The 27322-nt window shown below is 44.9% G+C and overlaps 1 protein-coding gene across 2 annotated transcripts in view; it reads left to right on the forward strand.

The window, feature by feature from the left end:
- Positions 1–23753: 23753 nt before the first annotated feature.
- Positions 23754–27322, forward strand: part of WAPL (WAPL cohesin release factor) — a 65517-nt gene continuing 61948 nt past the window's right edge. For both annotated transcript variants that reach the window (XM_069864224.1, XM_069864225.1), the window contains exon 1: positions 23754–24047. The gene's annotated coding sequence lies outside the window, so the exon portion shown is untranslated. The remainder of the gene's footprint in view (positions 24048–27322) is intronic.

Consider the following 27322-nt stretch of genomic DNA (forward strand, 5'->3'; position numbering starts at 1 on the left):
AATAAAGTCATATTCCTGCATGTTGCTGCATGTAATGCACTAGTTGTTTTCAAATCATTTGGAAAAGCCTACACTTACTCTGAAAAGTAATTACCAGCTTAAACAAGGTCCATACCCAGTGTTAGAAGAAAATAACTATATAGAAGCTATTTCATAGAGAAAGCTGTTTCATTAAATAGATATTGACCAGGTTACTTGTAAATTAGTTCTAAAATAGCATCATTCTACTTTTAGAAGCTAGATAAGGAGAATGGAGGTATTTTCTTTTAATAAATAGCAATAAGTTAAGGAGAGCTTTGGTAGTACTTAGCAAACCACAACAGAATCTGTTTTACAGTCTAATACAGTCCAGTGAACACTAAACACTGAAACTGGGTTTGTGTGTGTTCTCCCTTCATTTGATTACATCGTTCAAGCAAATGCAATCACAGCAAGATTAACTACCTTCTGCAGTAAGGCACAGGGCTCAGGCAGAGACAGCTGTTAAAGCTTCATTTCTTTCACAAGCAATTAACTGTTTTCAAGTAAGAAACACCCTATAAGGAGGGGGCAGGGGACAGCTTGTTCTGCATGAAATAAGAGGGCAAATTCTGACTTCTTTGAATACGGTTTCATTTGAATAGCTATTCATTTTTCATTTGAAAGCATTGACAAGGCACAATACCTTTATTTACCACCTGTTTATTACCTGACAAAACTACAGTACCTTATCTCCATCTTTTCTGCAGCAGGATATCCAACGTACATTTGTCACTTTATAGGAAGTATCCTCTAAGTTAAAGATAGCCCCAGCTAAGAAAGACTTTCTGGTATAGTACAGCAGGAAGTATTTTAGCAGAGAGCCTAAGCTTTTCAAAAGACTTTTTGCCCATTCATTCTTTTGTTCTAGCTCTCATCCTCTGCAGCCACTTTTCTCCTTACTTTGTCTTCAGCTGCAATGAAAGACACACAAGAACATTCTGTATCTATAGAAAAACAATGTTCTCCTGTTGGACCAGTTCTTTCCCTTAATGCAACCTGGGGAAGTCAATGTTTCCCATTTTTCTTTCCCTTGCTCCTAATTTGGAAGCAATGTCTGATATAATCTCAGTTGTAGACCTCTTTATGACTTAGTGTGAGCAATTCTCAGTGCTAGAAAAGCAAGTTACACCATGACTTACTGACCATTCACTAGTACAATTAGATTATCTGTTAGATTACGATTAATCACAAAGATCTCTAGGAAATCTAATTTTGAGAAGCACATGCTATTTCTGTTACTTCTCCAGGCCACCTGCTCTAGTGCAGCTGGAAATGGTTCAGCTATTTTGAAACAATCTCATAATGTTTTTCCTAGCTAGCTTATCAGTTTGATTGTAGCAAGAGGAAAAAATAGCAGAAAATAATTTCTTAATTATCAGAGAAAAGATTGAATACCCTGGCAGTACTGATCAGGAGAGCTGGGACTTAAAAAGTATCTGAAATACAAACCATCAGTGAGGAAAACCATCTCATAATTACTCACCCTTTAAGGAAGTTCCTTTGTTTGGAGTTGCAGCAAGATTTATGGCACCTTTATGGGCAGTCTGATTTAGCAGAGAGGCTGAGAACCACTGCTGTAATCCATAGTAAGCATCAAGAATTGTTTCGACTCTGTCAAATTGGACAGTACTGTAGTATGTTAAGCTGTAAATTTTAATTAGCAAAGAGCGTGCCAGTTGGTCTGTTTGTCGAGGATCATGGCGCAGTCTCACCAGACTCGAACTATAACTAAGGAGACTAGTTAGTGACGAAAAGTTTAAACATGAATAGCCTAACCTAAGCAGGGCTTCATTGCAAAGGCTCTGACTTTAGCTCAAGCAGTGGAAGTAGTTCTCAGTTGCATTTGCCAGAAGCCATTTTTGGATGTAATGAAGCAACATAGTATAACATACATCACTGGTTCATATTTGCTACTTAAGATGACAAGTTGCAGAGACTTGTACATAGCGAGCGAGCCCCATTACCTTCATCTGAACCCTGAAATTCAGGGCCAGTGACCAGTGCGGGGAGAGCTTGCTTCTTCTAGGGACCTTTAAAGCCCATCCAGTCCAAGTCCCCTGCAGTAAGCAGGGACATCTTCCACTTGTTCAGGCTGCTCAAAGCCCCATCCAGCCTGACCTTGAATGCTTCCAGGGATGGGGCTTCTATCACCATTCAGGACAGCCTATTTGATATAGCAGGATATGTGACATTGTCTATTTACTCATCAATTAATATTAGATACCCTTGCTTTAAGTTACTACAGAATTAATATTTTATATACAGGAAAAGGATTAACAACAATTTGAGTTTCATATATGAATCAAGTGTAGTTTATATTATGGAACGGTGATTTCTAATCTGAATAAGAGCTTCACAAGATAAACAGAGGAATTCTTTGCTAATATATTATTAATAGAATTTAATGTAAGTCTTTAAATGACAATGGAGCCAGTATTTCTAGCAAAACTCACTGCAGTAATCTGAATTATTTTTCAAAGTCTCCCCGAAAGCCAGCAGAAAACCGCAGAAAAGATTAGATCAACCTCTTTTCACATAGAATATTTTTAGGCATGTGTCACCAGTGGAAGTTTAACTGAACCAAGCTCATTCATAACTGTTTTACCAAATTAGTGCTATTTGTTTGCAAACGTAAGAGAACAGGAAGAGAACTTAACTCAAAATTCAGTTTTCAGCAAATGAAATTGGTGCAAAAAGCTTTGTTCCAGGAAATAGCGAGAGCCAGCAGCTCCCCCAGGGACTGGAAACCAGACACTGCAGCACAACCAGAAGAACAGGGACCTTCACCAGCCAGGGCCCAACACCACTGGAGTCAAATTGAAAAGTCATATAAAGATCAGACATGTTAAGGATAGTCAGGTCAAATTACTTTAAGGAGCAGGTATAGAGGTAAGCCAAGAAACCAAAGTCAAGACCAAAAAGACATAGGAGGACTAGATCTAGAGAGTAACAGCATACCCACAGAAAAGCTCCATAAAGAAGCAAGTACCCAGGGCTGAGCTTAAATAGAGCTCACGGGTGGAAGGTGGAGGCAACGGTGATGCTGGTCTGGGCAGTTAATGCCTGTTACTTCCTCAAGGCTCTGACACTTTGAAAACACTCCTGTTTCCCCTGGGAGCAGCTGATTTACTGATATCTACATAGCTATTATTTTGGCTTTTCTTGCTTGACTTACCAAGGTAAAAAGTTAAAAAGAAAGCATCTCTTTCAAAGTTCCAATTTGATCACACAAGCTTGAATTATATCCCCAAACGTTCCTCATGTTGCATCTAAGTTCACTGTGGTTTCTCTTCATGTTCCTGATGTGAATGATATTTAAGTGATTTTTCAGCTTCTTTTTTACTCTCTGTAAGCTGGACTTTAACAAGATGTCAGATCAAATAGGCATGAGGCTGTTCATGTTTCCGTTCATTTTATCAACAAAGCAAGAGTGCTCTGAATCAGGGAGAGAACAGATGGAATGTCAACACTATACAATGAGCACCAAGCAGAGATGATAGTTTGGACTGTGGAAGCAGAATGAAGACATTGGTACAACACTTCTTCCCAGCTCATTACTCCTGCTGAGCATTTCTTTTCAGTAATGCTAACTCTTCTAACCATAGTGCTGTGCTTTGTTCTGTAACTTCTTTTGCTACTCCTAGCTTCTCTGCACAGCACAATAGCACATGGTATAGGCACACTAAAAATAAAACAGATAGGGATAATAGTGAAGAGTCTGCACTACCTTGTGCTCTTGAATCTCCCTAGGCTGGATACATAAAGACTCCAGCTATAGGGAAGGGATGTGTGTAGCATGTTCTGTCATGCCCTTTGGGATATTCTTTAAAATAGCAGCTGGAGAGAAAGAGATCTGGCCCCGTTGATTTAAGGCTCATACAGCAGGGCTCCTGCCATTTTCCAGTCAATCCAGTGGCTGCAACTGAGCACAGGTAGGGAAAAATGTTTTCAGGTGTCACAAGGTGTGAGAATTGGGATCACATGCTGTTCAGGCACAAGTCGTGTGCAGAGCCAGCTGTACCAATAATCACTTGGAAATTAAATTGCAAGAGCAATGGGGCCTGTGTAGTCCTGTGAGACCTGCTTGAGACAGTACAGTTTTTCCAAAATAACCTGGGTTTGTGCAAATAGGATATTTGTGTAGCTGTGGATTCTCTGAAAAAATTGTGTTGGGTTTTTGGGTTTTTTTTCTTTTCTTAAGATAAATGAAGTAAAAAAGAAAGGCATTGAGTGACTATGTTTTGACAGCACTAATCAACCTCATCTGGGACCCCCACCCACCCTCTGCCCATGGGCCCAGGGGCTCTACTTAAACTCAGTTCTCAATCTATAGGATCTAAGCTATGCTTTAGAGGTGCTAGTCTCTGGCTTAGTGCTGGCCTTAGGTGGCTATCGATTCCCCTGCTGAGATGCAGGCTGCGTTTTTAACGCCATTTTTGGTTGTTCTTGTCTCTGCAGGGTCTGCTGAGTGCTCAGTGAGCTGTGTCTGACCCTAGCTGTTCATACTGAACCTGAAGTGATCTGTAGATCAGTTTTCTGGTTTGACCTTGGACCTGCACCATTGCCACAACTTGCTGGGTAACTTGGATACTTGATCAAACCTGGCTGCTATCTCTGGGTCTGCCTTGCTCAGGTACTGCAGGTACTATCAGCCTTATTACTGTGTCTGGCTCCTTGTCCATTAGGGAACAGCTGGTCCTTGCTGCATCCTGACAACATAAAGCTTTGCAGCTGTAGAACTGATCTGCATAGCTTTTGAGCATCTTCAGTGATTATATTTCCATTTAAGGTAAACTTTCTTCTTAATACTACTGTTAGTAGTGCCTTACAGCTCACAAAAATCCATTTGCTTGTTCTTCTTAACTGTCCTTCAGGCAATTCTTAGTTTGTCATTTATTTAATGTACTTCCACGTTGCTTCCCAGAGGCACGGTTTTCCCTGCCTGTAAAAGGAGCCAGTTCAGAGAACTGAAAATGTAGCAGAAGTGAGTACAGGAAGCTGATGGATGCTGAGTGTGAGGGATGATACAGCTCTATATTAGCTTCTTTAGATATGCCTGTTAAATTACTTGTAGCCTTCTCCCTGGCTGTGCAGGAGTCAGACAGTGCCTTTGGGCACTTTTACTGCTTCTGAAAGCAATTACCGGGTAATTGTTTTAGTGAAGATCTCTAATTTATTTGAGGTTGCCCTTGTTGTCAAATCCCAGGAGTAAAATAATTACAGGACAATCCATATGGCATTGGATTACTATGTGAACATTTTGACTGTGTTTGTCTTGCCTTAAAAATGAGAGAAGGCAAAGGTTTGTCATGGAGCACTGTGGGACAAACTGCAACTCGAATGTGACTGTTCCTGTTGTATCAGTTGGATCCTACCACACTTTACGAGGGAGGGCTGCCAGGCCAGATGCTGTTCTCATAAAGCAGGCTACTAAGGAAAGGGAAGTAATAACATTCCCTTCTCCCAGTGCAACATTTCTCACCACAGAATGAACTCTTTTTAGTGAGAAGCTGTAAAAGTCTGCAAAGGTCAGCAGGTTTGCATTCTAAGAGTGTCAAAAAAGGAGGTTTCCTCCCACCCAAAACCATGCAGAGGACAGGCAAAATCTTCATCTTGTAGTTCAGAAATGGGGCATTAAGTGACTAAAAGCTGTGCAAAGCCATTTGGAAAGTCCATCACAAAACCACAGGCTGCCTGAGTCTCAGCCTGGTTCAGAAGACCTGCCTGTGCTTGCTTGCCCAGGAGGCTGTGTTCTTCTTGAAAGCAAAAAAGAAATTCTTTCTGCCTTGTGGGTGCTACCAGAGAGAATGTAGGCTGTTCAGTAGCAGAGGCTGTATTTGTGGTGTGAAATTTCTGAGGGATAAAAAAATCAAGGCAGAACTCTAGCTGCTGGTTATAACTGCCTGGGAGCACCTGGTGCAGCAGTAGGTACAGCCCAGTCAGAGGGGGACCACGGCAGCGGAAACTACAGCAGCATAATTATGCAAAATAGCCCAGATGCTATTTACAGCATGTGGAAATAATCTGTTAACCTTCAGGGATACTACTGGTAATTATCTAAGGTGCTGTTATAGGAAATATTTAAAGTGATTCAGTCAATGCTGTCTGACTCTACCAGATACCTTAGAAAGGGCAAGAAAGGAAAATTATAGAATAGGATCATAGAAGGGGTTGGGTTGGAAGGGACCTGAAAGATCACTCAGTTCCAACCCCACTACCGTGGGCAGGGACACCTCCCACCAGACTAGGCTGCTCAAAGTCTCGTCCAACCTGGCCTTGAACACTTCCAGGGATGGGGCAGCCACAACTTCCCTGGGCAACTGATGCCTGTGCCTCACCACCCTCATAGGAAAATATTTCTTCTTAATATCTAATCTAAATCTCCCCTCTTTCAGCTTAAAGCTGTTACCCCTTGTCCTATCCCTGTACTCCCTGATAAAAAGCCCCTCCTGAGCTTTCCTGTAGCTCCTTTCTGTACTCGAAGGCTTATATAAGGTCTCCCCAGAGCCTTCTCTGCTCCAGACTGAACAACCTCAATTCTCTCAGCCTGTCCTCATATGGGAGGTACTCCAGTCCTCTGATAATCTTCATGGCCTCTTCTGGATTCACTCCAACATATTCTATTTTCTTCTTGCCTTCTGTGGATTCAAAAATTGGTTTTCAGTGTAGGACTGGTGTATCAAGTAAGTTTCTTTTGGATCAGTGTAAAGGAGAGTCCTGCCACTGGGCAGGGAAATGGCTTTTTTAATTTCTCCCTTTGGTTCTGCAGTTCTTACAGCCTAAATGTTGTTCCACCTTCTTGGTATTTGGTTGTGAAATCACTTTGGCCACACAAGGAGCTGCTTTTTTTCACATTATTTTGTATACTATTTACGTGATGAGTAATCTGTCCTGGAACCATGGTCATAGGAATTTATGTTCATTTTGAATCGCCAGTCTTTCTAGTGCATCAGGCTAGTGTATGTCAAAGGATTCTGCTTCAAACCTAGCCTTCATGCTGTTCTCTAGCTTCATAAGAGACTGTTTGAACCCTTGCATCCTTTAAAGGCAAGGGCCTCTGTGAGATCGGTGGCCTTTGGTGCTTCCATTCGGGAGGCAGTGCCACAGTTTGTGATTTGTTCACCTGCTCTCAGGATGCTTTAAACCCTTCTGCTCTGTGAGAAAAACTTTCCTGGTCCATCTCCTATCACAACACCAACAGTCCTTGGCAGAACTGGTCCCTGGCTTCTCCTCTCATGCTTTCAGGTCCCAGTGCCCTGTGTGTGGGATCCAGAGATGGAGAGAGGCTGTGCAGACCCCAAATGGTGCATGGACATCATAGAATCATCATAGAATGACTACAGCTATGACTGTGCAGAAGGACTGACATTCTGCAAGATGCCGTATGACCTGTCTTCTGCAGCTGCTGCCTGGTAAAGATACATATTCCTGGCAGATCCAGGGCCTGGAACCCACGTCTGTAGCTGCTGTATAGACGGTGCTCCTGAGCCTGTGCAACTGTGAATGGACTTTGTCGTGCAGCCTGAAGAATGTCTCTGCCAGCTGTACTCTGAGGCCTCAAGTGAGATCACCTAATGTCTCTGAACTGCTACGCTAGTCCAGCACAAGTCCCCAGAGCTCCTGCTTGCCAGGTTCCAATTCCATCTGTTGTAGCAAAGGACTGACTATTAGACAGCCAGGTCTGACATATGGAAAAGTAGGATTTCTTTTTGTTAAAGAACAGTATCTGCAGAATTTCAAGTAAGCAAAATCAGGAGTATGCCCTAAATAGTTCTTTGCAGGACTACATCACTTTTCTATCAAAGCTTCAGAGTTCTGAAAAGACAAATTCTTGCGTGTTCAAAGTGAGCATAAGTAGCCAATCCTCATGTCTTGCTTTGGGCTTGCTGCTTTTACCATTTCCCTATCTCTGGCAGTCCTTGTGCTCTGTGTGAGTGCTGCGAGTTATTTTTGTGCTGTGTGGTGTTGTGTGTTGGCAAACTGCAGTGGAGTGGGACCGATGGTGCCAGTACAGCAGTTCCCAGGGAAGCTCTATTTGCATTCCTTGTAAAGTGCTACTGCTGCCTCTGCAGGATTCAATTCCCTTTCTATTTTTATGTGATTTTCCAGGGCTGTAGTTAATATTAACTGACAGGGCCAGCTGAGAATCTTGGGATTTCCTATTACAGATAATTAAGGAAAATACTAATTCATGTGCAGACAGATGCCTTGTAGTAAAATGCCCTGCATGAATATCATTGCCTTCACTGCTAATTCTGTTTCCCACTGATGAGCGACTCTGTCCTCTAGTATAAGATGCTAGAGCAGGTAGCAGGTTTTCCAGCAAGCAGACATGTAAAGAAAGCTGCAGAGAAGCTCTGATTCTTATTTTTTTCTCTAGTGTTGCTTTTATCAGCCAGTTGTCCTAAATTGTTCTGTATCTGGAATACATGAGAGCCTGCGTTTTATGCTTTCTTAATGGAGATTGGAGACAGATCTGGGAGGAGGACTGACATTCACCAAGAACTTTTCCAGTTCACCTTAGTTATTACCAAATTGGTGTGTGGTTCCATATCCAATTAGAATCGAGCTTCTTGTTTTGTTCAAAAGAGATATTACCATCAGGGAGCAGCAAGAGCAGGTTGCTCTGCAAAGCAGGTAAGCCAGCAGCTGAGGAGGATAGTGGGGCAGGTGGAGGAGGAGGAGGCCTCGCCAATCCCACAAGATTTTTGCAGGAAGAGCAGAGCAGGGCCAGTGGCAGTAACCAGGTGTGGCCATGGTCATGATAAGGCATGTCCAAAGTCTAATGAGAAAGATGAGTCAAGATTCACATCAGTAAGGCAGGTTACACGTAGCGAGGCTTGCCTACAACATAGCTCAAGATTAGAGGCTGCACTTCAGACCTGCTCAGCCAGCCCACGTGAGGATCTGAACAGCTTGAAGTGGAGGAAGCCTTGATGAAGCTTCTGATAGATCTTGCATGTGAGCCTGACCCAGCATTGCAGCTGGCCCTGAGCAAGAGGCACTTGGACACAGGCTGGCCGGCCACAGAGCCTGGTGGTGCCCTCACACAGTAGTGGGAAACTGCTCTAGGCTTGCCCTGTTCTTGAGCTGCTTCCTGGACAGGAGGCAGGACATTGGGTCAGATGGATCTACAGTCTGATATAGGGCAGCCATTGGTGCGGTGATGTTTTAAACCCTTCTGGCCTTGGAAAAATCTGAATTTTGACAAAGATGGACAGGACTTCAAAATTCACCTGAATGAGCTGCCTCAGGTTGAGCAGGTTTGAAGCGTTAATACTTTTGTAAACTAGTATTTCCTTATTAGTTGTCAGCATAAACATATAACCAAGTCTTTGAAGAAGCAGATAGCTGTACTCAGAAGCACAAAGCTGGCCTCTTTAACATCTTGTGGAATAGATCTGTTTCCTGGGAGACTGGCTGTTTATCTAGTCAATTGAAAGATCTGATAGCTTTATCTCTGTTCTCTAGGAAGGAATGTGCTGGAGACTCCTGACTCATAACTTATCAACAAGCAGAAGGGTAAATGTTGGTTGTAATATATCTGAGTACAATGAAACGTGAACGGAGAGGAAGATCTGTGCTTGGCTTTCACCTTCTCAAGTGTCTCCTGGCAGAGGGATATGAGAGCATCTTCACTGGAGTCACACCAGTTTGCTCTCACCTGAGCGCACGGGGTACCACAGGGATGCTGTGGCAGGTCTGGCTTTTACCGCCCTCTAACCTGATGAGGAGCTGGTTCGAGTGTGCAGACTTGGGCCACCAACACCCTGCCTGCAGTGCAGGTGTGGCCCCCAACCAAGTCAGCGAAGTTACTACTTTGAGGAAAAAAAAGACTTTGCATTTGTAAACCTCAAGCCTAATTTGAAGTCAAGAAAACACAAAATTGTGGCCTGAAGCAGATCAGAGGTTACACTTCAAACTCGCTTAACCAGAGGCAGTTTATTTGGTTGAATTTTGAAGTCCAGTTCTTTTGTGTCCAAGTATAAATTTGAGGGTGTTTTGGATGAATCAAAGCTGCTAGCAGTCATGCTTAACGTTACCTTTCTTGTGCTGTAGAGAAAAATACAGACTAGGTTCCTGGAGTTTAGCGTGAAAGACAGGAAATCAGTACAAATAAACAGGGTGTAAATTCAACATAGCTTGAACGTACTTGGTTGAGGTTGTTGAGTGCCCTTTAAGACAACAGACTCCATTGCAGCAAATTGCTTTTCTAGCCGTGTTGTGCCTCTGCTTTTATCCAATTTTGTAAGTTTGTACCTCAGCATGGTTAACCCTGATCATAGTCTTCCTGACACCTATTAAATGAACTGTGTTTTACCAAGCTTTGTTTCCAAGACCCTTCAAAAAACCCAAAATAATTTATTTTTTTTGCTATGTGCAAAAATTTTTTGCTATTTGCAATTATTTTTTGCTATTAAATAGTGGCAGAACAAAGGCAATCCATGCACTTCCAATTTGCTACTAATTCTTCATCTCCTCTCCCTTGGAATACTGCAAAAACAATGTCTAAACACGCACACTTTTTCTATTGATCTGCATAACGCATTGAGTGTTGAGATTTGTATTTTCTGTTCACGCACTGCAGCCATCCCCGGTGCTACAGTGTAGGTGTTACAGAGAATGAGGTATTGTGGGCTCTGATTTAACCACCTAATATTACAGAGCTGACGTTAATATATTTTAATGTATAGGTGTTGCTGTGTGTATATATATGATGCCATTTTCAAAAAGTATATGGATCACTTGGCACTTACTTGGATAGGTGGTTTATCACAGAATCATAAAATAGTCCTCGTGCAGACCTCCTAAGGAGGTCTCTCATCCAACCTCAAAGCAGCATCAGCTCTAAGGTCAGACCTGATTGCTCAGGGCTTTATCCAGTTAGGTCTTGCAAACCTTCAAGAAGGGGACTGGGCAGCCTTTCTGTGCAACGTGTTCTCCTGCCTGCTGAAAAGGTTTTTCTGTATCTGCAGCTGGAATTTCTCTTGTTATTACAACTACAGTCATATTTTAAAACAGGTATGTTGGACTGTAGTTCAGCTGTTTAATTGGGAGTAATGTCAGATGCAGGACACGACACTGAGAACCAATGTGGGCCACTGGTGAAGCGCTGCTGACGGGGACAGAGGCTGATGTCTGCAAAATCCATGCCCTGGTAGGGATACAGAGGCCCTGCTCATGTGGTTCTTAGTTGCACGTGGAGCTCAATGTCTGTAACTCAGCCAGGGCAGAGGCTGTTACAGAAGAAGTGCTGTGACACCAAGAGTACCCCAAAGTAAGAGATGTGTTTGTAAAAGTTGTACTAACTGGGTCTTCCATACTTTGTTTTCCTAACAAGTCTTGCACATCTTCCTCCCCTGCAATCTAGGCATGATTCCTGTCTGTGTCTGCCGCTGCTTTGTGGAGGAGCAAACCCAGCATGAAATGGATGTGCTCTTCTTTCATTGCTGCCCAAAAGGTTCTGAATAGCAGCCTTGGAACAGAGCAGGCTTGTTGACTTCATTCTGCAGCTGCATGACAAATGTACCTCTAAGCATGCAGCTTCAAGAAGACAGCGCAGCATCTGTTCACATAAAAGATAGCTTTTGGTGTGCCTTTTTTGGAAATAATAAGAAATTTAAACTGCAGGGTTTAAATGGGAACTTAGAAGCAGGTGACTTGCACTCCTCTCATTTGCCAAGAAAAGCTTCCCACTTATCTTTGACAAAGGAATGGATGGATTATACTCAATTTCAATTAAATATTTTCACTCCACATGTGGATAAATTAACATCTAGTTTATAAGAAGCTTTAATCCTGGTATAATAATTATATCCTATTATGTGAATCTCTGTTTAGTCAAGGTGTGAATACAAAGTCTCTGATTTTTATGGGCTGGTTCTTTCTGTATGCATTTCTTTCTATATGCATTTGCTTGTCACCATGACAACTTCCTATCAGTTTGTCTGACAGTGTGCACTTCAGAGAAGCTACAGTTAACCCCGGGCCTGAGTGCCCAGTACCAAGGAGTAATATCTGAGCAGTTGATTTCCATGGGCTCATGCAAAGTTCTGCACTGATGAAGCCTGATGCATCCGTATGTGCAAGCTTAAGAACAAAGAACTACATTCTTTTCCATATCTTCAAGCTGCAACATACTGCACCTTCTCCAATATCTTTGAATTCTAATTATACAATTGTAAAGCTAGTGTTATAAACATGTTTGTAAAATCAAAGTTTAACTATGCCTAGCTTAGATGTTTTTATTATTGAGTACTGGGATCAGCACATAATTGGCAAGTATTCTACTGCAGAATTAAGATGCCCTACACCTGTCTCTGTCTGCTCTCCAGTAACCGAGAAAATGCTCCTGCCTGTGCAAGTCTGCCTGATCTGCTCTGTCAGGAGCAATTATTTGACATAGACTTTGGACTCAAAAGATCTGTGCATTCTTTGATCTGAGATGTCTGGGCTGATACCTTGAGCTGTGCTGACTTGTGTTGCAGGGTGGATGCTCCTTGCCATGCTTCTTCTCCACATCACACAGCGGTTGGGTTGTCTTGGGAAAGTTTGCACTGGAAACTGGCAAACTTTACCAAAATAGGCTTCCGGACAGGAAGCTTCAGTTCCTTGATTTACAGGATGAAGAGCTGAAAATTTTATTTGGGCCATGATTCCATGAGGCTTTGTTCAGCCGTATCTGAAAGTGCCTCAACATTAAGAGGTGAAACTGAGACAGCCCTAAACCTGCCAGAGATAGCAAGCGTAGTTTCCTAATGAAATGGGAAGGGCTAGACCTCAGTCAGTGATATTTATTCCCAATTGTTTTGCAAGGCTGTGGTTTAAAAACCTTGCCTGTGTTATTTTCCTGTTGGCCTCAGAAGAAAACCCTCGATCACGAATTGTTTTAAACAGAAGTACTCATGCCCATGCGCTGAACTAGCTTACATAGCGGAGCCTGAAGGTAGATGGAGAGATCAGTCTGCTGCGCAGAGCAGTAGTACTGCTTTTTACTTATTGCATTGATTCTGCACGTTCTAGCTGGCAGCTGCTGTGTCTCTAAATGTACATCATGCATATTACATCCATTCTCAGTGTGTAAAGCTTTGCATCACGTTTGGTTTTTTGAAGAGTTGTTGTGGTTAACTTGCAAGATGCACAGAAATATTCTCTTTTCTTAAACAAAATATCTCAAGTATCTTAAAAGCAAATCGTTTTCCCTTGACTGCATTATCTGATCAGGAAGGCATGTAGAAATATCGCAACTACAAGTATTTTCACCAGAGAAAGAGCTGCTTGTTCCAGTTTTTGCTAAAAGACCACTGGAAATACCTTATCTGACTGATGGTCCTGCAGATGGGCTATTCCTTCTGGTCTTGCCAATGAAATAAAGCCTTTCAGGAAGAGCTCTCTAGACCTCATCAACATAAAATCTCACAGTAATAGGATAAGAAAGTTGAGTTTTGTATTGCCCACCAGGAAAAAAAAGAAGGCACAAAATACTTACCAGAGGGAGAAGAAAAAATACAAAAGAAGACTCCCAACTGTCTCTTACACTTTATTGGTATTTATTCTTTTACAAGTGCTGGCTGAAGTTACGTTCAGAAATATCCATATGACTTAAGAGACTGAGCTGGCACAAAACAGTTCAGCAGTACAAGCAGAAGGGATTTGTCAGAGTAAACCCATGATCTCAGGCAGTTGTACCACCGATGAGATTTTAACTTCTGGAATCCATGGTAAAATGCATGTGATTGAAAGCAAAGGAAGATGTATTAAATTATTTACTTCCTGGCTATAGCTACATTAATGAAATTATTAAGAAAATCATTGGAGACATGTCCCAGAGTACTCTAGTGAGCCAAAAGTCCACTGAACCATTTTAATGCACTGCTGCCAAAAGCAGAACATATGACTTGACGGTATCTTTAGAGTGATGAAAATGCAATTCCAAGTAGTTAATAATCAGATGGAGTCAAAATCCTATTTTGAAAGATAAGCATGAAATGTTTCATTAACCGTAACACCAAATTATAACACAGCTTTTAGCCTGAGCTGCCAAATAAAATCTGTTAGCGATGCTAAGGTCAGGTGCATTAATTAATGCTTTATGTGTTCACGAAATGTTTGGTAACTTCTGTATTTACCAGTAGATGTCACTGGAGCCCAGCAGAGAGCTATCATTAGTTGAAAACATCTTTTCTGCCCAATCAAACCTTTATTTCATGAACAGACAGTATTTGTACTTGTTGATGTACATCCAATAAAAATGAAGAACTGCAATCAATGCTCTTTCAAATATGTTTCTTCCTGTCTCAGCTGCTGAGAACTATTGGTAGGTAATTCCATGGACTGAGAAAGATTTCTGATTTTCATTTTTTTTCTGTGTGGCTTGCCTGACTCTAGCCCAAGCTGGTAATGACCAAAGGGATTATGCAATGCAAAGGTGAAACCAGTTAGCAGTGCCTGTATGATGACTCAGCCCTCGCTTAATCTTCCATTTTGGGGGGCAGAAGGATACGGAAAATCAAGCCAAAATCTCCAGATCTGCAATCTCTTTAGCATATGTGCTGAAAATTACAGAAGGTCTGGGAACCGAATGGGACAGAAAGGACCTGTCTGCCACAGAGCAGCTCTCTGCCAGACCAAGATAGCATTTAGGAAGGAAATCTAGTGGAAGCTATACTTTTAGTGTCTGTAGGTCCCTGCCTCTGCAAAAAAGCAGTATGGCCTTACTGATGTCAGATGTGTTTTTCCTACAGTCTTAAATTTCAGTTACTTCTAAATAATACAAAAAATCTATATAATAATGCATCATTAGTTTTATGCGCTCATCCTGTATTTTATGGATGCTCCTCTGAAGATCTGGACTTCCTGTACCTTGCATTAGGAGAGACAGCAGTGTGCTGAGCAAGCACGGGATTGTGCTGAAGTAGAGCATGGAATGATTTCTTCTGTTTTAATGAACTGTAGTTCTTGTCCGCTGTGTGTTTGCTAGACAGGTGATCAGCAAAGTGATTGTGACTGAAGTGATCTTTCAGGTACATTCAGGTATTTGCCATCTGGAAGGCACCAAAAGCACCAAGCAGACACCTGTGGTTACCACATGATGTTCTATCCACTGCATATCAGATATCAAGAGATAAAAGAGAGGTTAGGGTGGTTTTCTCCCAGCTAAGGTAAAAGGTTTATTTTTTATGAAAACCAACAGGGAGACATTTTGAGCAAGTTGAAGCAGTCTTAGTTTGAGGTGAAGCTCAATGCATTCAATACTTTCCTTCAACCTCTTTCAAATGTTTACCAAGAAATGACTGTGCTACACAGTAAGCATTTGGCTCAGCAATTCAAGGTCACACATCCAGTATAAAACAATAGCACAAGGAGGCTGCTGCAGGCTGATATATTATTAGGATAATAATGTGCTTTTGGACAGTGAATGCACTGTCTGTCCCATTGCCCTTAGGTGTGGCTACATCCAGTAACAAGTAGTTTGTTTGATATGTCTGAAGAACCAATCAATACCCAGGTTGGTTTTAGCCTTTTGTTATCTCCTTTAGCTACATTTCCGATGTGCTCTGCCGCCCCTCATTAACAGGCTCTCTGGTGCGTGCTGTAGGATGATCTTTGGCCATTTCACAGAACATGGTTACACTGCAAGCAGCGAACCTTGTTAAACACGGACAGGATTGCTGGCGTAATGTACGGCCCTGGATGTGGCAGGGTCTTATGCAACAGGCAGAAGATACTGCAGCCTTCTTCATGGCGCTGCACTTTAAGTTGAATAAAGGTGAAATTAATTTGTTCAGGGCTGTGTTCTGTCAGGAAAGTAATGAAGTCACTAACTGATATTGTGTTACCTCCTCCCTCTCCAGGAGGAAATCTTAATTGAATTATTTTTTTTTTTAAAATCATTTTATGAGTGTGATTTGCTCACTAGGACATTCATTCTGCTATGATGTTCAGCGACACGTCCATCCAGTCCTCACTAGTCCCACAAGTTTTAATTCTCTGTGGATTTCCTTTTCCAGTTGTAGATTATGTTGCTGTCCTTTGTATCCTCACACAACTCTCAAAGCACACACATACTGGTCTTAGGGCAGTGCTTTAGTTGGTTTTGACCTGGTATTGCTGTGCTTTACTGCTTTGTAACTGCTGTGGAAGTGCTTAGTTACTGGTCAAGTTTTAACCTTTCTAAATGGTAGAAACAAGTACCAGGGAAATACAAAGCAAAACCAAAAATCTTGTACATGAAAATTCAAAAAGGAACCGAGAGATTATAGCATCTGCATGTAAAAGAAACACACAAACCTAGTAATCAAAAGTAAGAGGAAAAAGGTATATAATGTGTAAGTGTTGGTCACGTACATGCCTTTTTTAACTGCTGAGGGAAGCAAATGAGCAAAATAAGCAACAGAAATGGCTGCTACCCTATTGCCAGAGGAGAAGTAGAAGAGGAAAACAAGGCTGACCAATGAAGTCTGTATAAGAACAAGTTAAAACACCAGTTGTTTTTTGGTTTATTTCCCTAACAAGCATGTTGGTAGCTTTCCTTAAGGGCTGCTACCATTAAGACAGACATGCATTCAATAATAATGTAAAACAATAAGTTCTTAAAAGAATTCCAAAAGAAACTTCAGGGAGAGGATGAGGTTCGTTTTGAATGTGGTCCTCATGTAAGGCTGCAACTGATCTCAGTCATTTGAGAGAGTCAGACCCTTTTTACTCCATAACAAAACAGTGAAAACTTCACCTGACCAAAGAACCTAGACTTTCCTTGCTGCCTTTAAAGTTAGGCTGCATCCTCACTGCAAATGAGTTTTTTCTTCCTGAAACACTTTGGTGTGTTGTAAAATCTTCATGGGAAACAGCACAGGTGGCTACTTTCTCAGCAGAGCTTGCTGAGATAAATAGCATGGCAGAATAAAGTTCTGATCTTGGCAATTACAACAAGGTGAAAGCTACTTTGCACTTTTCCCACTCCTATTTCACCACAGGTTTTTCCAGTAGACTTGCAGGCTAATCACCGAGGGAAAGAAACTGCGCAGCCAACCACTGGGAATTTCGCCGTAGGTGAGTGACTACTGTTGGTTAGTCGAGTAAAACTAGTCTTTCCAGAGGCTTTTCCATTGCAGAGAGGATGCTGTCTCTCACATGATTGCAACAGATGGGTGTGCAGGCCAGAGAGAAGGCAGAGGAGCACAACTATTTCTGCTGGCTGCCTGGGTCTGATTCAGTAGTGCCACGATCCACAAGGTCTTTTTTTATCACCAAGAACTGGCCCTTTGCTGCACTCCTGTAAGCGTTCCTTGTTTCTGTTCACTGGTGCTTGTTTTAACCTTTCCGTTACTAAACTTGATGCCTTGGTTTCACCACCTCATATGAGTAGGCAGGTAGTCTGATGCAAATACTGAAAAACATGATTCAAAACTGAATAAAGATCCCTTATTTGAATGCCCTTCAGTCTTTTTTCTCAGGGTTCCATGTCAGAAATGAGCCGTACGCTATCCTTTGGGAATACCTCACGAAGAAAAGCCGTATTCTTGACAGAAATCACACTTCCCTGTACACTGGGCTGCAGATTTCCCCTCCCTCCCAGCCCTGCACATTCTGTTTGATGGTCCAGCTGCTGGCGGTGGTGTTGCTGATTTTCCTTGCAGCATGTATTAGTAGTGATATTAGTGTATAAATTACTAATTTCAGAGCTGTTTCAGAGAGGTTGCCTGAAGCCTGGTAATTAGTTATTTAATGTGCCTCTTTACCCTCTCTTTGTCTTTGCTATGCAAATAGCAAGGGGGAAATTTTAGCCTGAGATGGCAAAGCCCTGAGTGCTCTCGCCCATGCGTGCCCTGTGACACCTGAAGGACAGGAACAGGAGGAGACTGACATTTTGGAAAGAAAAAGCAAAACACACTGAAATGTTTAGCATTTTAATTGGCACTGATTAGGACGTGAAAGCACTGCAGCAGCTGCGAGTGCAGCAAGAGCAGCAGGACATCCTCTTCTCCCCTCTCCCTTCCCACCTGGAGAACAGGCGAGGTAGGAAGTACTATAGGAAGCTGGACAGAACTTGGAAGGCAAATAGTGACTTGGTTGAGACACAGGAGAAGGAGGAGGATGTGAAGGAGAAGATGCTGGGTGGACGAAGAGGCCACTGGTTCTCATGTTTTTGAGGGGAGTGGTCTGGACATGAGAAGAGCCTTCCCATGAGCAATGGTTTGCTTCCTGGGCAGTGCTCTGCGGAGAAGTGGGGCAGTGGGTTATTGTGGGGAAAAAGGAGCGAAGCATGGATGCCTTATGCTGTTAAGTCTTGTACTTAGTATAAAGGATACCCAGTGCTATGGTTCTTCTCACTTCTCTTTGTAGCCCCATTTTAAGCTGATCTTACTGCCAAATGCTAGTTTTTGTCTACAAGGCAGCACTAAAAAACCTTCGTGGCACCTTCTGGAGGAGGCTGGCTGATGTTGTGCCCATCTACAAAAAGGGCCGCAGGGAGGACCCAGGAAACTACAGGCCTGTCAGTCTGACCTCAGTGCCAGGGAAAGTCATGGAACAGGTGATCTTGAGTGCTATCATGAAGCACATGCAAGAGAACCGGGTGATCAGGCCCAGTCAACATGGGTTCACAAAAGGCAGGTCTTGCCAGACTAACCTGATCGCCTTCTATGACAAAGTGACCCGGCTACTGGATGAGGGAAAGGCTGTGGATGTGGTCTTCCTGGACTTCAGCAAAGCCTTTGACACAGTTTCTCACAGCGTTCTGCTTGAGAAACTGTCAGCCTCTGGGCTGGACAGGCGCACACTCTCCTGGGTGGAAAACTGGTTGGCTGGCCGGGCCCAGAGAGTGGTGGGAAATGGTGTGAAATCCAGCTGGAGGCCAGTGACAAGTGGGGTTCCCCAGGGCTCAGTGCTGGGTCCAGCCCTGTTCAATGTCTTCATCAATGACCTGGATGAGGGCATCGAGTGCACCCTTAGCAAGTTTGCGGACGACACTAAGCTGGGTGGAAGTGTGGATCTGCTGGAGGGTCGGGAGGCTCTGCAAAGGGATCTGAACAGGCTGGACCGCTGGGCAGAGTCCAACGGCATGAGGTTTAACAAGGCCAAATGCCGGGTCCTGCACTTGGGGCACAACAACCCTATGCAGTGCTACAGACTAGGAGAAGTCTGTCTAGAAAGCTGCCTGGAGGAGAGGGACCTGGGGGTGTTGGTTGACAGCCGACTGAATATGAGCCAGCAGTGTGCCCAGGTGGCCAAGAAGGCCAATGGCATCTTGGCTTGGATCAGAAACGGCGTGACCAGCAGGTCCAGGGAGGTTATTCTCCCTCTGTACTTGGCACTGGTGAGACCGCTCCTCGAATCCTGTGTTCAGTTCTGGGCCCCTCACCACAAGAAGGATGTTGAGGCTCTGGAGCGAGTCCAGAGAAGAGCAACAAAGCTGGTGAAAGGGCTGGAGAACAGGCCTTATGAGGAGCGGCTGAGAGAGCTGGGGTTGTTTAGCCTGGAGAAGAGGAGGCTGAGGGGTGACCTCATTGCTCTCTCCAACTACCTGAAAGGACGTTGTAGAGAGGAGGGTGCTGGCCTCTTCTCCCAAGTGACAGGGGACAGGACAAGAGGGAATGGCCTCAAGCTCCGCCAGGGGAGGTTTAGGCTAGACGTTAGGAAAAAATTCTTTACAGAAAGGGTCATTGGGCACTGGAACAGGCTGCCCAGGGAGGTGGTTGAGTCCCCTTCCCTGGAGGTGTTTAAGGCACGGGTGGACGAGGTGCTGAGGGATATGGTTTAGTGTTTGGTAGGAACGGTTGGACTCAGTGATCCGGTGGGTCTCTTCCAACCTGGTTATTCTGTGATTCTGTGATTCTGTGATATGACTGCGTTCATCTCCACCAAGAGTGCATAGGAACTGAATGGGAAACCTCTCATTTTCCTACTGCATTGCTTCTGTTTTCTTGTGGGAGAGGCTGAGTTTAAAATGTATTAATGGCTGCCCCAAGACGGAATTGTGTGGAAGGCTCTGTGCTAGGCTACAGCTCATTTTGAAAAGTCTGTTTTGTTCCCCCTGCAGAGATCTTGGCACAGAAGCTCAACAAGAGAACTGAGGGAGTTCTAGAGTGTATCCAAATAACTGTTCTTCTGTCCTTCTTGTATGTTCCTCCTACTGTTATACTTTCATCTCCCTTATCTCCAGCTTTATATATTTCAGCTCTGTTTTCAGTGCTTTCTGACTTTACTGTAAATAGTAAAGATGCTAGTTTCCCTTGCAGAGGAGACAATAAAGGAATGTAATGGGAAAGCTGTAGGACTCGCTTTGGCTTTCCCAGAGAAGTTTTTAAAATGGAAAAGTTAAAGTTATGTGGCTGCTTACCTCCCACTGCCGTTCTCATGGAGGCAAATACCAGATCAGAGTAATTTTTGTGTTGCTGTTTTGAGAAGTGTTTTGTGTGATTGGGTTCTCCTTCTTTTTTTTTTTTTTTTTAATGAAGAGAGATGGCAACTACCAGTAACAGAATTCCATAAAAGGTGCAGGATGCCTGTCGAATTCCATCTTCTTTGAGAATTAAACTCACCTACTGCCTTTTGGCTGTTATATGCACTGTCTCAATACTTGCATATTTGAGATAAACCAGATGAAAATGGAAATACCAAAGTTGAACATATTAATTGCCAAGCTTATTAAGTTCCAAGGTGTGAAATTTTCAAAAGTATCTGAAGATGCAGAAAAATTGGCCCATCTCTGCTGTTCTTGAGCCTAACGACATTTGTTTTCCATCATCATCTAAGTAACAGGTTTTATTAGACTTATAGGCTTCTGCTGATACCCAGGATAGGACAGGCAGCACATAAATGAGTTTAATTTCTCTGCTGTTAGTCATGTGAAATGCCATCATGCCCATGAATCTCCAATGGTTTGGATGACTCTGTATGGGGACTCTACAGAGACTGAGAATACTGTTGGCAGTAGGAAGCTAGCCCCGGGGGTGAAGGGCGTGTAAGAGATTTGAAGTGACATCCAGTTACTACCACTGTACTGCAAAATTCTCCAGATTACTGTCTCAAGGATTTACAGAGCCCAAGCTTTAATTTAATTTCAACTTTATACCCAAGCAGAAGCCATTTCCAAACAGTTTCTTGGTGTCACGTCCTCACTCTGGTCATATCATTCACTTTTTCTGGATCTTGGGATAAACTTATTTTTATGTTGTAAAGAACTCCATGGAGCCTCACAGTATCTCGAGCTCTTTTAGTATTGTTTTATCCTCTTTGTCTAACAGATCAGTCACCAAATCAGACTTTCAGACACACTGTGCTATGCAAAACTCCAACTGGTTTAGCTATCTGTTTTACTCTTGAAGTTTAAATAAGCTCATTAGTAATTCTGATAAAAGAATACTCATGCGGGGGTGGAAATCTCAGTTTTAAAATTCAAATTATGTATTTCAAAATTTGTAACCTCTTTTGAGGAGTTCTTCTGGTGGATAAACATGTCAGCTGCCTCTGAAACCCAGCACAAACCTCTGCTGTACCTCACATAAAGCTTGCACATCTCCTTATCAGGACCAGCCTATTCTACCTTCACTCTCCCTGGTCCCCCTTGCACACCTGCTTTGGAGAGCACATTCAGAGTATGCTTGTTCATCAGAAGTAATACCTAAAAGTTACCAGCACATTGCCAGGTACCAGGTGAAGGCCAAAAATTGATTTACTGACAGGATCACTAACCGATACACTAGTCTTGCATCTCTATTAACAGCTAATAATTTTGCATTGGGTGAAGGAAGGTGAAACTAAGGAAGAAGTAATATTTCTTAACAAGAAGTATTACGATAACTCTAACTTCTTCTATGCAGCAAAATCAGGCCCTGTTTAATATTTTTTTTATTTGCTTAGGGTTTGAGACCTGTACTTTTAAAACCTTTCCTCAAACAACAGCTGGCTGGGATGACCACATGTGGTTCCAAGGTTGTGGACTTTTTTGTTTTGTTTTTTGCAGCTTTTTTTTTTCTGAGTTTCTTAGTCCTCTTAAAAACTACCAAACCCTGCCTGTGGGTACAATGTTCTTTTTGATGCCCTACACTTCTAGTAGTTCAGCCCTGGTTTTCTGTTCCATGACTTCCCTGGGCAACCTGTGCCAGTGCTTCACCATCCTCATCATGAAGAATTTCTTCTAATGCCTAATCTAAATCTTCCCTTTCCCAATTTAAGGCCATTCCCCCTCATGCTGTCATTCCATGCCCTTGTAAAAAGTCCCTCCGCAGCTTTCCTGTAGCCCCTTTCAGTACTGGAAGGCTATGATAAGGTTTCCTCAGAGCCTTCTCTTCTCCAGGCTGCATAACTCCAACTCTCCCAGCCTCTCCTCATATGGAAGGTGCTCCAGCCCTTGGATCATCTTCGTCGCCTCCTCTGGATCTGTTCCAACAGCTCCATATCCTTCTTATGTTGGGGATTCCAGAACCGAACACGGGACTCCAAGTGGGGTCTCACGAAGCAGAGGGGGAGAATTGGGTGCTCTTGTGAGGCTGAGAGAGTTGGGGTTGTTCAGCCTGGAGAAGAGAAGGCTCCGGGGAGACCTTATCATAGCCTTCCAGTACTGGAGGGGCTACAGGAAAGCTGGGGAGGGACATTTTACAAGGGCTTGTAGTGATATCATGAGGGGAAACGCCTTTAAATTGGAAGGGGCAGGACCTTGCACTTGGCCTCCTTTAACCTTATGAGGTTCGCACAGGCCCCCTTTTTAATTTGACCGCAGCTCTGCCCACCCAGGAACCGCAGCTCTCGGAACTATAGACTCATAGAACAGTTTGGGTTGGAAGGGACATCAAAGATCATCTAGATACAAGCCCCGTGCCATGGGCAGGGACACCTCTGTGAGAAACACTTATTCACTGGTAAAATACTGAAAAGGACCAAGTCTTCAAAGCAAAGGCAATAATATTTTTATTTTACAATTCAGCACTGAATCGCATGCCCTTCTAAAAAGAAAGGCATAACATCTTACAAAAGCAGTGGGTATATATAGTTTTAGACAAAGAACCATGTAAATCCTCAAAGAATATTTATTCTTTTTTTTAGATGATTTAGCTATGTTTGGAGACTCCATTCAGGTTATCTCCTGACCTAGAAGAGCTGCATCTTGCAAGGGAGATTTATATGATGAGATAATTAACCATACAAACCAGTTGCAGCAAAACTTATCCATTAATTCTCATACCTCCCACTGGATCAGGCTGCCCAAGGCCCCATCCAACCTGGCCTCGAACACCTCCAGCGATGGGGCAGCCACAGCTTCCCTAGGCAACCTGGGCCAGTGCCTCACCATGCTTGTGGGGAATAATTTCCTCCTTATGTCTAATCTAAACCTGCCCCTCTCCAGTTTGTAGTCCTATCACCACAAGCCTTTGTGAACAGTCCCTCCCCAGACTTCTTGTAGCCCCTTTCAGGTACTGGAATGTCGCTATAAGGTCTCCCTGGGGCCTTCTCTTCTCCAGGCTGCAGAACCCCAGCTCTCTCAGCCTGTCCTCATAGCAGAGGGGCTCCTCCGATCATCCTCGCAGACCTCCTCTGGACCCACTCCAACAACTCTATCTCCCTCTTATGCTGAGGATTCCAGAACTGGAGAAGAACATCCCGCCCCCTCCAATCCGGCCCACGTGCCGCGAACTACACCTCCCAGCATGCCCCGCGCGGGGCGCGCCGGAAGCGGGGGGGCGGTGGCGCGCGCAGGCGCGGTGGCGGCGGCGCGGCCGGCTGAGTAAGGCGCGCGGCGATTGGCTGCGGGGCGGCGGCGGCGGCGCGGGACGCGCAGGGACGGAAGAAGGAGCGGGGGCAAATGGCGGAGAGATGGTCCCGGGCCCCGTCCCGAGAGCGGCGATAATCCCGGCGCGGAGGAAGCGGCGCCGGAGGAGGTGGCGCCGGGGGACCTAACACCCCCGCCCCGCGATTCGCCGCGGCTGAAGGGCGGAGCGCGAGCGCCGCCACCGATTCGGCGCGGCCGGAGCCGCCGCGCCCGCAGCGCCCGGGCCCGCGCCCGCCGCCCGCCTCACCGACCCGAGGTGGGTAACGGGCGGGGCGGCCCCGCCGGGGCCCGGGGGCCGCTCCCCTCGGCGCCTTCCGCGGCGGCGGCGGCGGGGACCGCGGGGAACGGGACCGTGCGCGGCGGGCGGGGCCCGCGCCCTGCCGGTGGAGCGGGTCCCGGCCCGGGCCGCCCCGCTGCGGGGGGAGCTTGGCTCTGCCCGCCCCTGGGCTCGGCCCTGCCGCGCTCCGCTGGGAGCTGCCCCGGGGCTCGGCCCCTCCGTGCTGGGGTGCTGCCCCGCTTGCGGCGGGGCTCGGCCTCTCCGTGCACCGGGGCTTCGGCTCCGCCTGTACCGGCGGGGGGGTGCCCCGCTCGTACCGGGCCGCGTCTGTCCCGGCGCTAGGGGGCTCGGCCCCTCCGGGCACCGGGGACTTGGCCGCTCTGTCCCGGGGCTTCGGCCTCTCTCTGCCGGGGGCTCGGCTGCCCCGTGCACCGGGGCTTCGATTGCGCCTGTACCGGGGGCTTGGGGGGTGCGGGCTGCCCTGCTTGTACCGGGGGCTCTGCCCCGCCGTGCCCCAGGGCTCGGTCTCTGCACTGGCAGCTCGGCTCCGCCTGCGGCCGCCCCGGGGCTCGGGGTCTCTGCCCCGGGGGCTGTTTGCGCGGCGGGAGGGGGCCGGGGTGGGAAGGGAAGTGACATCAGGCCCGGCGGGCTGACCCGGTTCCGCCGCCCCCCCCCGCCGCGGGGAGAGGGAGGGAGTTGGGGGGGGAGAGGAGCTGTCACCGCGGGATTTCGTCAGCCGGCTCTGCCGCCGCGCCTCCCGCCCGCTTCCCAAGCCCCGCGTTATGTAAGGGCAGCGGGGCCCGGGATGGCGGAGCGGCGGGCAGGGCCGCGGCCGGGCAGCGCCTCCCCGCTCCGGGCACCGCGATGCGGGAGGGAGCGGCGGGCGGCGCCGACCCACAGACATCGGCCGAGTTCTTCGTTTCGCGCTGGGTGCGAAGCGAGGGAGAGTTGTAAGTAAAGCGTAAAAATCCTGCTGTGTTGACGTTCTCGTGTAAGGAAGCGCAGCCGTTCTTCCTGATTTTCAATCCCGATCTAAGATAGGAGTTTAGAGTGCAACGTATTTTTTATGTATTACTTTCGTGATGTTTGTCTCGAGCAGCCCGGTCCAGCGGGAGGTGTCCCTGCCTGGAGCAGGGGAGTTGGAACTTCGGGGTCTTTACGGTCCCTTCCAACCCGACCCATTCCGTGGTTCTGTAATTACAACCTAATTCACATAATTTTGAGTATTTTTTTGAGTTCATAGAATCACAAAACGCTTTGGGTTGGAAGGGGCCTTAAACATCATCCAGGGCCAGCCCCGCTTCCATGGGCAGGGACACCTGCCGCTGGATCAGGTTGCTCAAAGCCCCATCCAACCTGGCCTTGAACACCTCCAGGGATGGGGCAGCCACCACTTCTCTGGGCAACCTCTGCCAGTGCCTCACCACCCTCACGGTTTGATTCAAAACTTCTTAAGAGACAATCTGAATTTTGAAACTTATGACTAGGAATGTGTGAACTGAGGAGTGGAAGTGAAGCCCACTTGACTATCGGAATCTTCTCTTCAAAACTGCAAATCACAACTCGCTGTTATAATTTGCTGTTATTTTTGCCGGCATGGAAAATGTGGTGTTGGAAATAGTTATTTGAGTCAGGGTTTAGGGGAGGGAAGTGTGTTGGTGGGAGTGAAGTAATTTTATAGATATTTTTTCTCAAAGGTTTGTATAGAAACTGAAATATTAATATTTCACTTTAGTTTCTGTGGCTTTGAAAACTGGTGTTTCTAGTGTAAAAAAAATTTGACTACTGCATATAAGTCTTCTTACGCATCATCAGTATGGAGGTAGTAAGTTGGATTAGTCTTGCTTGTTTTCTGGAGTATGAGAGGAGATTTTAGTTTCACTCTTGGGTGGAAAAAAAGGAAATTAGAGCTGCTTACAGAGGAGGGAAAAAAGAAAGCAGTTTGACAACTATGTGTTTGGAGCGCCATGGAGTAGGCTAACGGTGCTCTGGGGAAAAAGAGGATGGGGGTGGGGTTAGAGAGTAACATCTACCAGGAGCAGCCAGCAGCAGAACCGTGTTGTGCAGCACAGTTCTGGTCAGTAGATAAGCACTTGCCTTTGCCATCCATTTGCCAAACTGTTGGGGAGAAGCATGTTTCCCAAAGCAGTAGTTCTGCGTCTTTTGCGTTGTAGCACCATCTGTCAGGTAAGCTCCTAAAGTTCCAGTTGGATGCTTTGAAATCACTTAAAATTTAGCTCAAGAGTAGGTCACCTAGTTTGTATGGTAAATAGAGGTTGGCCTGGTCTGATAAAAGGCAGCTCGTCCTAGTGAGGCAGTGTCACTGCAGCAACGTCTCCGGAAGCCAGGTTGGCAGCGTAGGCAGAACTTCTAGCCCAGCACTTCACGGTGGGAAGCTGTGAGTGTCAAGATGGAAACTAAACGATGGAAGAAAGTGTGCCACGTTCAGGGCTATCACAATAAGAACGATTGTCTCAAGCAAGTAGTTAATGTGCTAAGTTTAAAAACAATTGTTTTAAGCCCTTTTTTTCCTATACTTTACTGTATAGGAAGGTAATTGACACTTTAAAACTTGGATTTCTTTGATTCTATAGCTTAAAAAAATAAATAAATTTCCCCCTGCTTTTTTTTGAACAGGCTTTTCTTCAGTATGAAGAGTAATTTCAGAGAGAAAGATGGCCTTCATTAGGTTTAGAGTGTCTGTAAAGAATTCCAGTTCCCTATTCATTCTTGGACAAAAAAAAAGAAACAGAGAGGAATGCTGATTTACAAAACAGATATGATCTTTTTGTGTTTTTATGTTGTCAGTTGCACAGCAGTTGAAGAATTTGTTTGGGGAAAAAGAAACAAAGTGATCTGTCTTCCTTCTTGAGTTAAACAAAAGTAGGAATAGAACACATGCGGGGAGCTGTTTAAATGTGTTCCTGTTTAATCTGTTCATTATTTAAACTTTATTCCTCTGAGCGAGCAGACTGTGAGTCAAGCTGCAGTTGTAACAGCTGGTAAAGGGTAATAGTTTGTGGTGGTCTGCATGACGGGTCCTCTGTGTTCTTGGAGATGGGCTGAGGAGCCTCTTGCTGTTCTGTCCCAGCATCAGCCAGGTTTACAGTCTGGACTGTCACCATGCAGATGGAATAAACCACGTTGAATTACTGAAAAATACACTCGCTAAGAAAGTCTGGGTGCAAGAAAAACATGGGACGAAGTAGTCGTGGTTGTTTGTAATTAATCAGTATCTTAAATATCTGTAGTAA

The sequence above is a fragment of the Phaenicophaeus curvirostris genome, chromosome 9 (assembly GCF_032191515.1).
Source record: "Phaenicophaeus curvirostris isolate KB17595 chromosome 9, BPBGC_Pcur_1.0, whole genome shotgun sequence".
Taxonomy (NCBI): Eukaryota; Metazoa; Chordata; class Aves; order Cuculiformes; family Cuculidae; genus Phaenicophaeus; species Phaenicophaeus curvirostris.